Raw genomic sequence first — 17,033 nt, forward strand, 5'->3', positions numbered from 1 at the left:
CTTTGAGAACTTGGTAGACTATACTTGTCTAACAACTATATACCGTTTTGTAGGAAAATATATTCTGTATTTCAGTAACTACTTTTCAGAAGGATTGCAGAATGTGCACAAATTATATGCTGTGCTGTCTGCTTTAGAGTAATAGCCTCTAAAGATAGCTATTCCTGATGCCCAGAACCAGTGAGATGTATATTACATCTCAAAAGGGTCTTTGCAAGTGTGATTAAGGATGTTAAAATGGGGGGGGGAGATTATTCTGGATTATTTGAGTGGGCCAGGTATAATCAGAGAAGTCCTTATAATTGGAAGGCAGGCAAGAGAGTTGGTATTAGATACAATGTGAAAAGAGTTGACTGTCCAGTGCTGACTTTAAAAATGGAGCCAGGGGCACCTAGTTGGCTCAGTCGGTAGAGCGTGTGACTCTTCATCTTGGGGTTCTAAGTTCAAGCCCCGTGTAGGGTATAGAGATTACTTAAAAATAATAAAATCTTAAAAAAAAATGGAGCTAAAGAATGCAGGCAGGTTCTAGAATCTGGAAAAGAAAAGGAATGAATTCTCCTATAGAGCTTGCATATGGAATACAGCCCTGCTGACCTCTTGATTTTAGCCCAATGAGACCTATTTCAGATGTCTCAGCTCTACAATTATAAAATAAATTTGTATTGCTTGAAGCTACCGTGTTTGGAGTAACTTATAACATCAATAGGATACTAATATAGCCTCTCTTATCCTATTTTAAACTTTTAAAATGATTATGGTTTTGACAAGTGGGGCTTGGAGATTTTGTAGGACAAGGAAAATGTCTTATGTTTCAGATTAGTTGATCAATCTGTGCATTCTTTCCAAAGTACATCACAAATGGAATCTCCATCCCTGGGGTGAGTCCTCACTCTTCAGGCCTTGAATGTTATGCTGTTGTCTTGTGTAGAAATAATTTCAGGGTCACACCAGAGCTATGTAATATTGACTTACCAGTTTCTCATTGTAATACATAATGACTCTAAGAAGTCTACAGATTAACATCTAACAAAGCCCCTGCAAAGCTTAGCATTAGCTGATATTTTTTTTTGAGTGTGAGAACCTGAGTATTGAACTTTTTTAATGATTGTCTTCCTTGTTATTATTTCTTGTTTGTAGAAGGCATTTGCAATATGACACTGAAATACAGCGATTATAACTTGTTATATAAATTGGATTACTGCCATGGTTTTACAAAAAGTAAATACATATACAAAAGTAAAATTTTATTATGTGGTAAAGTACAATGAAAGAATGTTTCTATAGTTGACTAAATTTTGACTATCACAGGCATTAATTTTGGAGAAATGCCCAAATCTCTTGGTTTCTAGTGATGGTGGGTTGGCTTCAGGAAGCACTCATGATATCTATGAGTCCTTGGATAAGTTTCATTTCTATTAGCCTTAATTTGCCTATTTGTAAAATGGTTTTTATCTTATAGGGTTAGTGTCTGAAAACTGTATTAAGTTTTCAGTATAGTATGGCATATAGTAAGTGCCCAAATGTTAGCTGTTGAATACTGTGATAGTGTTGTTAGTATGTTTTTTACCTGTGCATTTTGATTTAATCATTAAATGTTTTAAATTTAAGTATTAAAATATCAAAGGCTATATTAGTACATTCAGTTTTTTAAAAAAATCTTTTTTTTCTTTTAAATATTTTATTTATTCGACAGAGAGAGAGATAGCCAGCGAGAGAGGGAACACAAGCAGGGGGAATGGGAGAGGAAGAAGCAGGCTCATAGCAGAAGAGCCTGATGTGGGGCTCGATCCCATAACGCGGGCATCACGCCCTGAGCCGAAGGCAGACGCTTAACCGCTGTGCCACCCAGGCGCCCCAAGTTCTTAAAAAAAACTTATTAAATTTGTTTGAAAGTTATTAAATTGTGTAATAGTTTTATGGGAAGAAACTTTATTATGACAAAACATTTGGATTTATGTATTATTGAGAAATAAAAATGCCAGTATGACTAACTTTAACTTTAAAACAGGAATCCTTTTATCAGAACACAGTGCTTGGTAATAGAGGAAACATTCAGGGATACAGTGTGCTTTTGCGATGGAGACTGTTTTGCGCACTGAACTAGTGACCTAAAACCAGACACTGTCCTGAAGCCCACGTCGCTCTCTAAGCACGCTCTGTTGCCCCCTAGTGGAATCCACAGCTACCTGGAAAGCAGCTTGCAGGCGATAACTCCCTGAATGTGATGATGTTTTTGGCTCTATTCATTCTCAGTTTTATTGTATTTTTAGTTCAGCTCAAACTGCATAGTGGATAGTAAAACCAGAGTGAATATTTCGACCAATGGTTATTATTTCTTCAGGGAGCTCAACCCTACCAATATTGACCTTTGCTTTTATGTCACCTTAGGAGGATTGAAGCAAAATCTGTGCATTTATAAAACTCCTTTACATTTAGACTTCTTCCCATCTTCCTGTTCACTGGATGAAAGGCAAATAGCTGGTTGTGATGAAGTATATAACTTTTTCAGTATGTAGTTGGACAGTTTATGCAGTTTGTGTTTTTCTGTAGGTAAAGGATGCTTAATTAAGTTAGACTCCTTAAAAAAAAAAAAGGTCCTGCTTTAATTACCTCATTTTGAGTTATTTTGTCAGTGAGGCTCCCATTTCAAGGGAAAACACCTATTTTAAGCCCTTGATTTTTTAACAAATCAGAATATGGTGTTTTGGGGGTTTTCTTCTTCTCAATTTTTCTTTGGTTCCTGGGTGTTGATTTTTTTGGGGGGACGGATTTGGGTTTTTTTGGCTGTTGTTTTGTTTTGTTTTTTGGGGGGAGTGTTGAAGTTATGAAACCATATTTGAGAGGAAGTTTTCAGAATGTTTCCAGAGTCCATGCAAAAACCTCTTGGTCAAGAAATTCCATGTGAAACTTTCTAAGGATAGATATTCTGTGCTTATTGAATTACAAAATTACGGAGTCATGGACCCAGAAGAGACCTCAGCAGTCATGTGGCCTAAACCCATTCTCTTGTAAAAAAAAAAAAAAAAACTGAGCCAGGAAGTTTGAAGGGCTCCATATTTCCAGCTGATGTCTTCTCTGAGTTCATTTCTGCATTTCCTCCCTAGAATGCTGATAACATCTGGTATGTATTAAAACCACTCCCTTTCCCTCCCTCCAAATTGGCTTCCTCCATTTGGCTTCCTTATTTCTATTGATATGAATATCTTCTCTTAGTCTTTCAGGTTTGAACCTGCCATCGTTTAAAAAATGCAGTTAGTAAATCCATTTATTCTTTTCTTTAGCTTGTTGCATGTGTCTGCTCCTCTCTTTGCATTTCCACAGCTAGCACATTTAAATCGGTAAAATTTCAGGCAAGGTTATTTAATTGATAAGGAATTGGTGGTCTTGCTTTTAGCTTCCCACCCCCGTTCTGTGCCATGAGTGCAAGCAGAGGCTAATAGCTTGGATTCTTGACAGGCAGAGTCCATGCATTGCTTGGCTCTGTTATCTGTGTGGCTTTGGGCAAGTTACTTAATCTCTTTGTCCTTAGTTTCCTCATGGGCATTTGGAGCTAAAAAGTGTACTCATTTTACAAGTTAATACATGTAAAGTATTTAGGAGAGTACCTGTCCTGTAATAAGTCATCACTGAGTGTTAGGTGCTATTATAATTAATATACTACTATTTTATATATAATAAACTATCCTGGGGCGCCTGGGTGGCTCCGTCAGTTACACATCTGCCTTTGGCTCAGGTCATGATCCCAGGGTCCTGGGATCCAGCCCCACATGGGCTCCCTGCTCAGCGGGGAGTCTGCTTCTCCCTCTGCCACTCCCCCTGCTTGTGCTCTCTCTCCCTCTCCCTCACCCCCTCCCCCATGCTCTGTCTCTAGTCTCTTTCTCAAATAAATAAGTAAAATCTTTCAAAAGGAAACTATTCCTACACTATCCTATACTGCTATTACTACTATATCATATACTACTATTACTAATGTAATATTGATCAAGTCCACCATTCCTTTCAGTGTGTACTGAATCCAGCCCAAAATTCATATCCCCCAAACTCGCTCTCTCAGACTCCGCCTTCTCAAACCTCAATGGTAATGAAACTGCTATACTGACTGTTCTCTTATGTACCTGGCACTTTCTTGCTTCAGAGCTTTCACCTGTCTAGTGTGTCCTTGTCCCTATTTCCTGCCTTATCGAAGATTTATTCTGTAGTTGACCCTTGAACAACACGATCCACTTATATGTGGATTTTTTGGATAAATTCAGTACAGTACTGTGTGTTTTTTTTTTCCCTGTGGTTTTCTTAAAAACATTTTTTTCTCCAGCTTACTTTCTTGTAAGAATACAGTATATAATATATAATGTACAACATATGTGTTAATCAACTATGTTGTTGGTAAGGCTTTGGTCAACACTAGGCCAGTAGTATTAAATTTTGGGTGAGTCAAAGTTACGCATGGATTTTAGACTACAGGGCGTGCCAGTTAGGGCCCCTAACAGCCCATGTGGTTCAAGGGTCAGCTGTATATGTTACAAAATGTAAGCTCCACAAAGAGAGGGTCTTTGTTCTATTCACTGCTGTTTTCCCGCTGCCTGTGCTAGCAGGTGGCACTTTGCACCTGTTCAGTGGCTGTGGAGTGGAATAGAGGAATGAACGAATGCATGTTTATGTGTGCATGTTATTAGGTCTGTAGTAAGTCATGACCAACTTTAAGCTTTTTTTTTTCTTGATAAATGAGAATGATAAATAATCTCTTTCTCATAAGTGTCATTGGGAAGGTTGAGAAGTTGAATGTAAAAATAAAAAGGAAGTTATAAAGTACTATCAACAGGTGAAAATATATTTATGCTGCTCAATTCTTACCCATCTTTCAAGATCCAGATCAAATTATATATTTTTTTCTAGTCTGTTTACGGACCATCCCAACCTAAATTCCCTGTGCTCTGCAATTTTATAGAAATCATTTCGCAGTCCCTTTGAAAAAAAATACAGTATTGCTTAGTTACATGTATCAATTGCCATCTTAGAATTCTCAAGAATTTTATGGTTTGGGGCACCTGGCTGGCTCAGCGCATAGAACCTGTGACTCTTGATCCTGGGGTTGTGAGTTCAAGCCCCACATTGGGTTGTAGAACTTACATAAATGAAATAATAAAATAATAAATACTTAAAGCCACAACCAAAACAAAAGAATATAAAAAAAAATTTTATGGTCTAACTTAAACCTTTGTTTTGTCTCCCCAAATGTCTTATATGCCCCTTTATGACTGAGATAGCCTTTTATTTTTATTTTATTTTATCTTATTTTAAACATTTTATTTATTTATTTGAGAGAGAGCAAGATAGCACAAGCAGGGGGAGCTGCAGAGGGAGAGGGAGAAGAAGGTTCCCTGGGATCATGACCTGAGCCAAAGGCAGATACTTAACCCTGTGACCCACCCAGGTGACCCCTAAGATAGCCTTTTAAAATAGTTTTTGACAACTGACTTGTTACCTGTGGTTTAGCATTTAATAAACACGTTTGATTTTAGTTAGTGAGAGAGCTGGTACTTGAAGATTTCTAATTGTCCTTCATAAGACGAATGGTGTTGGCAAGTAGTANTTTCTTCCACCAAATTATATTGTCTCTTTTAACTATGTCATTAAGAGGCAGTTTGTGGGCACTTTCAACCTCAAAGGAGCACTTTGGAATCCATGCCTTTGTGACCTTACTGTGGCAAAGACGAATGGTGTTGGCAAGTAGTAACTTCAAGCAAAGTGATCCAGATAACGGCCATGTCAAATTCGTTCTCCCTGGTGTCTTCTGCAGTTTAGCTTGTTGGCAAATATAGTTGTGTGCGCGTGCACGAGGAGAGAATATGTATGCAGATCTGTGTGTGCAGAGTGTGTGTATACTTGCCCCAAGCGTGCTTGTTTGTTGCACACATCTGTGATGCGAAGATTTCACCAGAGGTTGGACAGAAAAGAAATTTTCAACCTTGGTGGTGCTGTTAACTTAGTTAGGCATTTGAGTACAGTGAAGAATAAACAGAAGAAAATGTTTGATGTATGTGGAAAACTTCAAGTTTGGTTGAAGGGAAAAAGCCAATAAAACTTGAGATTACAATAATGCTTTACTGAGAGCGAAACATGTAATTCTAAAAAAAAAAGAATCAATGAACATTTTCACCATTATAACATGCCTTTAGCCATATGTTATTGGACCCAGTTCTCCCAATGCTCACGCGCTCTCTCATTAGGTTCTTTTGAAGCTATCTATGCCCAAGAGGTATGGGACCATTATTTTTAAAATACATCTATTTTTGACTTATATAACTTAGAAATGGCAATTTCATTAAAATACCTGAAATTACACCAAATAGAAAGCTACCTCAGTTATAAAATATCCTCTTTGAAAAATGCAAATGCCTCTCGGTGCTAATTGGGTGTCATCCCATCACTGCCTACGTGTGTATCAGCTCAGTCAGATTGCATTCTGCCTAACATCTAGCTAAAACCAGCTTCCCTGAAGGAATACTGTCGAGTGTGAAGTATCAGAGCATTGGGCTTTGGGCAGTTTGAATCCTGGTTTTTCTTGCTATTCTAACAGAGCTCAACCTCTGTTTTCTCATTTGTAAAATCAGATACCCTATCTCACTGACATCACTGGGTTCCTAGGAGGATCAAATGAAATTAAGAATATGGTAACAATTTGAACTTGATGTGCCAAACCAATAGAGCCCTTTGTTCTTACCCATTGCGACAGAGGTCCTCAGGTGTTGGAGCAAATATTACTTGTAGTCCGGAGGGACTTGCTATGGAGAAGGACACTGAGCCAGGCAGAGAGGGATGTCTCTGAGAGAGGTTTGGAAAGAAGGAGGCTGGTTATGTGGAAAAAAACCAGTCTTCTCTTTGTATCCACCAAGGCGTCCAAGACGACAGGGACCCCTTCAACCTGGAAAGAAGGCAAGTTACTGAGGGATTAAATTTACTGTTGGAAATTGAATGGCTGGGAAGCAAAGATACCAGAGCTTCTATGTACAGACAAGAGGGAAGGAATAAACTGTAGTACAAAGACAGTTTCCCAGAGCTTTCCAAGATTCTGGACCCCTTTACCATTTCTGTGTATATAATCACTACGTGGTTCCTGTTTTAATGACTGGCAGTAGGTTTCTGAAAATGGAGGGGGACTGTGTGCTTCTTTGAAGAGCAGGGGGGTATTCTCTGTCTTAGGAGAGATCTTAAGGAATAAGAGAAAATGTTATGGAAAGAAAAGCACCTGAATACCTGAAACCCATGGCTAGGGAAAAACAAAACAGCAGTAGGGATAGGTCTCAGTACCGACAAGCTTAGGCAAGCAACTATTTAGCTCCTTTATTTCACTGTGAGCTATTCAGCAGTTTCATGGGACTAGCCATGTGCTACATTCCTAGTTAATCTCTTACTATACAGGTCCTTACATTTCCAGGAGCTCGGACTCATTTGATGTTATTAATGAGCCACATTGTGAATCAGGTGAACTTTTTTGGAGCTGCTCTTGGAATCAAATTAATGTTTAAAACCCTCTGTTGTGATACTTGTTACGAATTCCATTTACACCTATAGACGCCGTACATTCATAGATACATTTTTAGTAAATAAGAATTTCATTAAATTCGGCTTTTAAAAATTGTAGCTTTTTAAAGTCCTGTAAGTATATGATTTCCTGTTAAAAATAAAGTGTACTTCCCCATCATAAATATGGAAACTTCACTTAGAGAATTTTGGCAGGATTACTGCACTTTATGTTTACTGCTTTAAGTTTTTAAGTTCTCTTTTCAGCTTCCCTTCTTCTGATGTTATGAATCAATTTTGAAGGATCAAATGACATTTCCTTAACAATAAAAAAACTCATTGTGCAGACTTTAATCAGAGGAGTATAATAGCATAAATTCTTGTTCATATTATCTTTATTAATTTCAATCCAAAATGTTACAAGTGAAACACATATTTACAAAATACTTAATCATAAACAGAACAAAAAGACTGCAAAATAATAATTTGAGGTGATTGTAATAGCCCAACAATCTGAAATATGCAGTTTTATATATATATATATGAACAAAAAGCTGAAGAATCTCCTAGTTCTTGATACCAGGGCTAGAACTTGATTTTCTAGACTACTAGCTTGGTGTAGCCACTGTGTACCAGTTCAAAAATGAACCTAAAATGATGGCGTAATGTGGTGGTCTAAGTAGCTCACCTTGTAAGTAGAAATCTTACAAAGCTTTTGGGTCATTATTTAAAAATGGAAATACTTAATATTGTGGAGATGGAAGAGCCTTGGTACTGTACTTGAGAGGAGAGGGTGCAAGGGAACCTGCTAACTGTCCTCACATATTTGGGGGATCATAGAAAAAAAGGAATGAACTCATCCGCTGTATCCCAACAAGTTGGTCCAATGAGGTTTTAAGGAAGGAAGTACGTAACAGTTCAATATAACAAATAGCTTTTCAGTGAAGCATATACTGCTTTGTGAAACACAGACCCTCAGTCATTGAGAGAACGTAAGCAAGAGTTGAGCAAGCATTTGCCTGGAATTGCTCTTTTAGGTTTGGAGTGTATTTGACCCACAACAGGCCAACTGTGAGCCTATGAGGCATGCACTTCGATCTAGAAATACAGGGTTGGCCTATGTATTACACAGTTGTATTATTGTTTGCTTACCCAGCATCCATTCTTCACTTTTGCCTTCCTAGGAGGACTCCACATTTGTTCAGGTAACTGCCTTCAACATGCAGCCTGTGTAGTTTGGTCTGTATGACCACCCATTGCAAGGGTGAGTCTGGGTGGTCCTTCAGCTGCGATCTAGTTCCTCGTGCCAGTGATTACTTGGAGAATGGTCATGTGATTCAGTTTGTGCCAACGATGCTCGAAGAGCAGTTAGCTGAGGCCATCTGGGAAAGCTCTTTCCTTGGTCTTGTGGGAGAAGTTCCCTCTGAATTTTACTCTCAGAGCTTTGAACTGTGACAGCCATCCAGCTTCCAGCATGCTGTAGAAGCAGCCAGACTCCAGGGAGTCTCTGGGACAGGGGTCCTGAGCCAGGGGATTCGTCTACGCTGAAGCCCGTCAGAGCTCGGGACCTCCAGTTACATGAGTCTTGTATTACCTTATATTTCCTCCTGTTTCAGTTGCACTTTTCTGTGACTCACAGATAAAAGTTTCCCACTTCTTTCCCACTGTTGTAGGACTGTGGGCTCCATTTTCCCACTCCTTTTTATTCCCTCATGATTAGGGCCTATGTGTTCTTCCCTTTTTTAGTTTTCTAACGTTGTTAATTTGAAAAGTTTTCTGAGTTTTATTGATGGTTCTGCCTGGTTACTTAGCTCTATTTTCTCAGAAATTTTTGAATTGCTGATGAAAGATTTAAGCCCCTTAAGGTTCAAATGTGTATTTCAGTTGTTCGGTTTGCATGACTTTGATTTAATAAACAAGATTAATGTGGACTGTTTCCATTTGGTAAGAATTCTATTTTTCTATTTTAAATTTTTTATTATGCATTATTGTTGATTTTGTTTTTCCTAGAAGGAAGCAATTCATGTTATTAAACTATTAAACATAAACTCTTGCTATTTCACTCATTCTTTAAAAAATTATGTATTTACAGCCAGCATTCTAGGGACTGGGGAATCAGAACGAGTTCTGTTTTTGGCCTTTTTAGATACTTAAAACATAAGTAGTTAAGTTGATCTGTGTCTCACAGAGGAACACAGAGGCTGGTTTTCCCAGAGGTCCTTTCTTAATCCGGTCTTCCTAATTTTTATTTTAATAACATGGAAGAAGTATTCGCTGCTGATCTTGAAATGTTGGGATTTCTCTTTCACTAGTTGCAAACTTATTTTACATGAAGAATCTGGAAACTATGAAGAAAAAAAAAAAATCCAGGGGCGCCTTGGTGGCTCAGTCGTTAAGCGTCTGCCTTCGGCTCAGGGCGTGAGCCTAGCGTTCTGGGATCGAGCCCCACATCAGGATCCTCTGCTGGGAACCTGTTTCTTCCTCTCCACACCCCCTCTCTTGTGTTCCCTCTCTCGCTGGCTGTCTCTCTCTTTGTCAAATAAATAAATAAAATCTTTAAAAAAAAAAAGAAAAATCCAAAACAAAACAAAAAACTCTGGCAGTTTAAGAATTTAGCGTAAAATATAATAATCTTGTAAATCTCGAGTGCCATGAGATAATAGTATGGTTAATACTCCAGCTTCCCCTTAGTACTTAAGTTTTGCTAGTTTTCAGAATCTTCCCCAATCCTCTAGAAAGAACTGGAGCTGTTGACCTGACACATGGTCGTTGTTCTCCTACCCCATATCCAAGTTATATAGAGGTGTCTAGGTGTTCTTGGTGTAGCAAGAGCAGCGCACAGACACCCAGGTGGTCCTGGGCCACTAGCTGGGGCAGAATGGGCATTTTTTTCTATCATCAAGGCAGAGGGAGTACTCACAGCATGGACATTAGGAACATTTTTGTGATAAAGTCAATGCGACCCATACTTAAGTTATATAAAGACAGTGGTTCTTCACATTGTGACATTTAAATCATTTTTTTTTCTGAAGTACCTTCATGGCAGTTAAAATCAGTTCTTTGAACTTGCTGGAGAACTTGCCTCCTCTCCTCAAACTACAGGGGATATTTTGTTTATTTAGGAAGTTTGGAGGTTAGGTGAGAAGTGTTGGAGTTGGGGGCATGAATGTGACTGGTTGGAAGAATAATTCACAGACTTCGTGTGCTGATGACTTGAAAAAAGGATGTGCTATGATAAACATCCAAATAAAACAAGCAACAAAGAATAATATGAATAAGAAAGTGATAGAAAAACGATAAAAATGTTGACATTTCCTTAGGGAAACCTAATGTCAAAGGCATAAACACTCCAACTATTTAGATGTCTCTTTCCCAAATGGAGACTTCTATTTAAGGAAGTTAAGTATTTAACTGCAATGATTGAACATTATATGAAATATTTTGCACTTGACAGAGACTTCAATCTGAGATGAATCTTGTGCTCATATATAATGCATTAAAATATGGAATGCCGCTTCTGGTTGGCCAAGCTTTAATTTTAAACTTTAGTATCTTTTGTGTGTATACACACTAAAAGAAAACTTATTGAATTGGCATGTTTCAAGAGAACTTAGATTGAGAACTTGTATATTTCTTGCTACATTGATATTTGAAATGAATATTCAGATCAAAGTAGCACATCAAATATGCTGTAGTACTGTGTTTGAATCTTTGCTGTTCTTTGGAAGTCAGAAGCTGAAAATAAATATCAGATTTATTGAAATGAATACTATGGAAGTCTCTTTCCTGGTAATTTAATTCAACATACTGCTTAGATTTTTCCAAAACTAAATATTTCCCTCTTAAATGGAAAAAATGTTTCTTTTATTCAACCGCAGTATCTGATGGCCTAATGTCACCAAAAGTCAACATAATTTGGGGATTTAGAAATTTTTAAATTTTAGTTACAACTTCATTTTAAAATTGGTTTTTTTATACAATGAAAATAATTATGGCTGGAATACTCTGAGCACTATTTTGACAGTAATACATTTTATATGAAATAAATAACATAGATTTAAAAACTTTTATGGTGTCTCCATATAAGGAGAGGAATGCAGCTCTGGATTGAATTTTCGACACATAATTTTTTATTATGACATCTAGTTGATTAATACTTAAGCCAAATCATTGTTTTAAAATACCTCCTTTCACTGTCCATTAGATCTGAGCTGCAAGCATGCATAAAACCTGGAATCCACTTTGTACTCCCCATCATTTATTTTGGGACAATGCCAGTGTCTTGGTTACAGTGTTTAAAGTATAGCCTGAATGCTTGTTTTAGGAATTTGTCGAAGGCTGGACAACTTTTATATGTGACTTTGTTGTTGCATTTGAGTGACACAAAGATAGTGTCAAAACAAACAATATTTTAAGAACAAATCTGGTAGGACAGGAGTGATGAACAAGAAACACCCTTGTAGGATTTTCCCTTTGGTTTAAAACTATTTAAAACTACATCCCTACTAAAAATGTTAATACCTATTAAATGTCAGAATTTAGAATACAGTAAAATACAAAGAATGCCAAAGTTATCTGTGATCACATTGAAAAAAGTGATCATTATTAGAAACCAGGTATATAAATTTCTTTCATAGATATACTCAAACATAAATATGGCATATATACTTTTTCTTACAAAATCGATAGGTACATGCTTTTCTTTGACATGTCATTTTGCTATGTTTTTATTCTTTGAAAAAGGATTTTTTTAAAATTTAAATTCAAGTTAGTTAACATATAGTGTAGTACTGGTTTCAGGAGTAGAATTTAGTGATTCATCAGTTGTATATAATACCCAGTGGTCATCCCAGCAAGTGCCCTCCTTAATGCCTGTCACCCACTTAGTGCATCCCCTCACCTTCCCCCCTCCAGCAACCTTCGATACTTTTTCTATAGTTAAGAGTCTCTTATGCTTTGCCTCCCTCTCTGTTCTTAGCTTATTTTTTTTTTCCTTCCCTTCCCCTATGTTCATCTGTTTTGTTTCTTAAATTCCATATATGAGTGAAATTCCCCTATGTTCATCTGTTTTGTTTCTTAAATTCCATATATGAGTGAAATCATATGATATTTATCTTTCTCTGACTTATTTCGCTTAGCATAATACCCTCTAGTTCTGTCCATGTCATTGCAAATGTCAAGAGTTCATTCTTTTTGATGGCTGAGTAATATTACATGGTAATATATACCACTGCTTCTTTATCCACTCATCTGTCGATGGACATTGGGCTCTTTTCATAATTTGGCTGTTATTGATAATGCTGCTATAAACATTGGGGTGCATGTACCCCTTCGAATCAGCATTTTTTTATCCTTTGGATAAATACCTAATAGTACAATTGCTGGGTCATAGGGTAGTTCTATTTTTAACTTTTTGGGGAACCTCCATACTGTTTTCCAAAATGGCTGTGCCAGCTTGCTTTCCCACCAAGAGTGTGAGAGGGTTCCCCTTTCTCCACATCCTCACCAACATCCATTGTTTCCTGACTTGTTAATTTTAGCCATTCTGACCAGTGTGAGGTGGTATCTCATGAAAGGTGATTTTTAATGTTGACCATAGTATTCTATCCTTGTTTGGGGATTTTTAGCCTCTTCCTTGCTCTTTGAAGTTTTTGTTAAAATTCTGGTCAATAATTAATCTAGTTACTGTAGGCAAATTTTAAAAGCAGGATGTATTTTCAGTATAAGAATCTTAGGATATTTTAGAAAAATGACTTTCAGAACTTTAAGTACAGCATAGAATTCCTGTCTAGGAAACTGTAAGTAAACGACCATGTTAATGGAGCTTACTGAACTGGTTGCTTACCTAGGCACCTGTATATTGGCTCTGATCTCTGTTCGTGTTTAGAAGAAAAATTTCCATTTGTTTTACAGGAGATTAATGGTAAATTATTAGCTGTGATTAACTGAAAACATTTCTGCTTTGAAATACATATATGAAGAGCTTAAAGGCAAGTCTAACTTTAACTTTAAAAAATCTTAAGTCTGTGTTATGTTTTAAAAATTTATATGGAGTGTTGTGGATTTACCTATTGTCTAGCATTTTATTAATACCACACAATACATTTTTTTCACCAATGGAGAAGAAACATATTTGCAGATGCCTTCTACTGAGAAAGGCTTTGTAAACATGAAAATTGTTATTATAGAATTGTGTGACTGTAATTAGAGTAGTATTTATGATTCTAATTAGAATTTACGTCATTGAGAGTTTACCAAGTATGAGGCACATGGCTAAAAAGATTTACTTACATTTTCTGATAGACTCTTCAGGATTACAGTGAGGTAGATCTATTATCCCCATTTTAAAGGTGAAGAAACTAATGCTGACAGAACAGAATTACATGGTTTGCTCACTGTCCCAGAGCCAGGGTGTGGCTGAGCCAGGAATTCAAACTCTGACCAAAAAGCCAGAGCTCTTAACTACCATGCTTAGATAGAGTTCGTTTTTCCATGCTTGTGGTATTTTTTTGGGAACTCTACTGAATGGTCTCTGTACTGGCTCATGTACTAAAAGGTTTGTGCTGTGAATCCATACCCATTATGTAGTTGATATAAAAGGCAATAAGCTGCCTCTTGTTAAAGAGCTGGGGGTGTGTGGAGCAAGGAGCTAGGCTGACTAAAGGAAGCAACAGCTAATTTCTGTTGCTTTATGCTCTGGTAAAAAAAAAATAGGTTGTGAATTTCTTCTGTGAAATGTTTTAATTTCTGTAGAGTTGCCATGCATTATTCAAGATTACAAAATGATTTGAATTTCAGGAGCAGACAGATTTTCTGATGAGGATTTCAAGCTGTGTAATTATGAAATCCATATAGGTTAAAAGTTCAGAACTCGTTAGCTTAATCATTAAAAAAAACCCCAATTTCTAAGCATGCCATTTCATTTTAGAGGGGTACAGTTACAATATGCCTTCCTGAGGTACTCCTGGATTCTGCCTCCTGTCCCACCACATATCGAGAGTGTTCACGGCTGCATCCCACATAGCTTATCCTATATTACTGCATGATTTATAAAGAAAGCTCATATTTTATGGTGGTAAATTTGATGGCATAAATTTGATGGCAGAAATAAGGCACATTTCTAGGAATTTCTTCATCTCTCTTGGCTCCTTAAAAATTCAAGGGAGTTAGTGACTGAGTGCCAAACATCAGAAAAGTTCATTGGAACCTGTTACACTATATCAGAGCATACATTTAGGAAACGAATAGCAAAATTCTTTCAGATAAAGCATAAACATTTCAGAATAGAATAGAAGGAAATTAATGTTCAGGCAAGAGAGGCAGCTCATAAAGGAGTTTTGCTTTTATTGTGGTAAAACAGAACAAAATTTACCATTTTAATCATGTCTAAGTGTAGCGTCCACTGGCACTAAGTCTATTCACATTGTTGTACAACCATCACCACTATCCATCTCCAGAATTGCTCATGATGTGAACATTTTTTATTTTGCATAAAATAGGGCAGATATCATTGAGAATATATTTGGATTTGTAGAGACGTGGGGTCTTTAAAGCTTTTGACTTTTTAGTTTATGTAAAAACTAACCTTGAAGTTGTAGCTTTATTACTTCAGGTAAAACACATGACCTCCACTAATACAAATGAAATCTTCGCCCAGACTGAAATATTGTCAGGGCTATGCTTATTTTCTTTGGGATGCAAGGACATTGAGGAGAAAACTGTATTCACATAAAAGCAATCTTACAAAGAGTAATTTGAGGTGATTAAAGATACCATGATCATCAAATAGTTAAAGAGGGAAAAGAAAATATGGTATTTGAGATTTTTGACTGGCGTGAAGATTTTAATGCATATTATCTTTGCTAATCAAGGTGATTGAGATGCACTTGCTTGTTAAAGTCACTTTTGGTTTTTAGTTACCAGATTTTACATTTCTCTTCATTTGAATGCTACATAAGCCCTCCTCTTTGAATCTGAGGGGGGTCACTTTTTTTTTTTCTTATGGTACTACTATTATATGTTGAGAATACATATATTTTTTTCTAATACTTGGAGAATGATAACGAAAAAAGAATTTTTTATTGGTTCATTTCATGCTTGGTAAGATTCCAACTGTCAAAACATTATAAAATTTTGAACCTTAGAGGCACATTTCATCACCAGAGTACTAATTACTGCAGAGAACTGGAGCGAGTCATTATGTAGTAGTATTTATTAGAGCTGCCCAATTTTAATGTTTTTTGGACCAGAGACACTTAAATAAAAGGTTAAGCTGTTCTGGCACAAAAGTGGGAGGAAAAACTGCATAGTGCATGCAACACTGTCAAATATAATGCAGGAAGGGTGGAATTAATTGAAAATTAGTCACCAACTTGCACTGAAACTCAACATCTTATTTTCAAGGATGTCCTGAGCATGACAGATGTTGTTTTTGATTTATTTTCGTATGTTTAGTATTGGGCACCTGTGATGTGTGAGGCATCGGTGATAGGAGGGAAATGTGAAAGACCAGTGGCCCCCTTCATGGAGCCCATATTCTTGAAGGGGGGAAGAGACCATAAGCAAAACAGCAATCGTCACATAGCAAGTAAAGCATGGCAAGTGTTTTGAAGACCAGTGTATCAGAGTAAAGGAAATAGTGTGACTGTTGAGGGGGTAAGGCCAAGGGTATTTTAAATTTAGTAGCTAAAGGAGGCCAAAAAAAAAAAAAAAAAAAGGAGACTCTTCTGAGGACAGGACATTTGAGAATAGCCATGAATGAAGGACATTTTGAAATACTAGTTATATAAAATTTTAATGGTAAGCATACAGGTACTTCTTCTATACATAGTATGAATAAAATAACTAAGAAATAAAATAGAATACTACAAAAATATAAAGTAAGCTGTTAAATAGGCAAACATAGTAATATTCTGTTTTTAATAGATTTTTATTAAATTTCTGTCATTCACAAGGCACTGACTAGATGATAAACTGGGGAGGAGAAAAGGTAAAGGATGTATCTCTACCTTCGGGAAAGTTACAATTCAGTGTTAATCATTGCAGTTTCCTAAGAAAAGAGAAACAAGCAGTTTGAAACAATGAAGTATGTGGGAAATAGCAGGTTCTTCTGTTTGTCCAAGTAACTAGCAAAGTGCATTACATGTTAATAGTCTATAGTTTTCTCTCTCTGTTGCAACCCCTCTTCCCTCTCCAACAAATACCATGAGGTCTTTCTGTGATGACCATATTTTCATTTTACTATGCAGTCCATAATAAGTAGTCAGTAAAGGCTTTTTGAGTGAATGAGTAAGTGAATGAAGACAAAGACAGACCTTATGCTTTTTAGAAATACAGTTTTGAAGAAAAAAGGAATAGATTGCATGCGTTTGTAGGGGTGAAATTTATTTCAGAGTAGGGAAAAATCCACCAAGGTTTGGGAAGGAAACAAGGGACAAGGGAGGGGAAGAAGTCAAGATGCAAATGAGATGAGTGAAAGAAGAGGAGTCCTGAAAATTGGATGGAGTGTGGTC

The 17,033-nt window shown here is 36.8% G+C and overlaps 1 protein-coding gene across 1 annotated transcript in view; it reads left to right on the top strand.

Moving 5' to 3' along the window:
* PARD3B (par-3 family cell polarity regulator beta) overlaps window positions 1-17,033 on the top strand; it is a 1,011,045-nt gene that overhangs the window by 144,121 nt on the left and 849,891 nt on the right. The gene's annotated exons all lie outside the window — the stretch shown is intronic.

Source organism: Ailuropoda melanoleuca, chromosome 2, assembly GCF_002007445.2.
Source record: "Ailuropoda melanoleuca isolate Jingjing chromosome 2, ASM200744v2, whole genome shotgun sequence".
In the NCBI taxonomy this organism is placed as follows: Eukaryota; Metazoa; Chordata; class Mammalia; order Carnivora; family Ursidae; genus Ailuropoda; species Ailuropoda melanoleuca.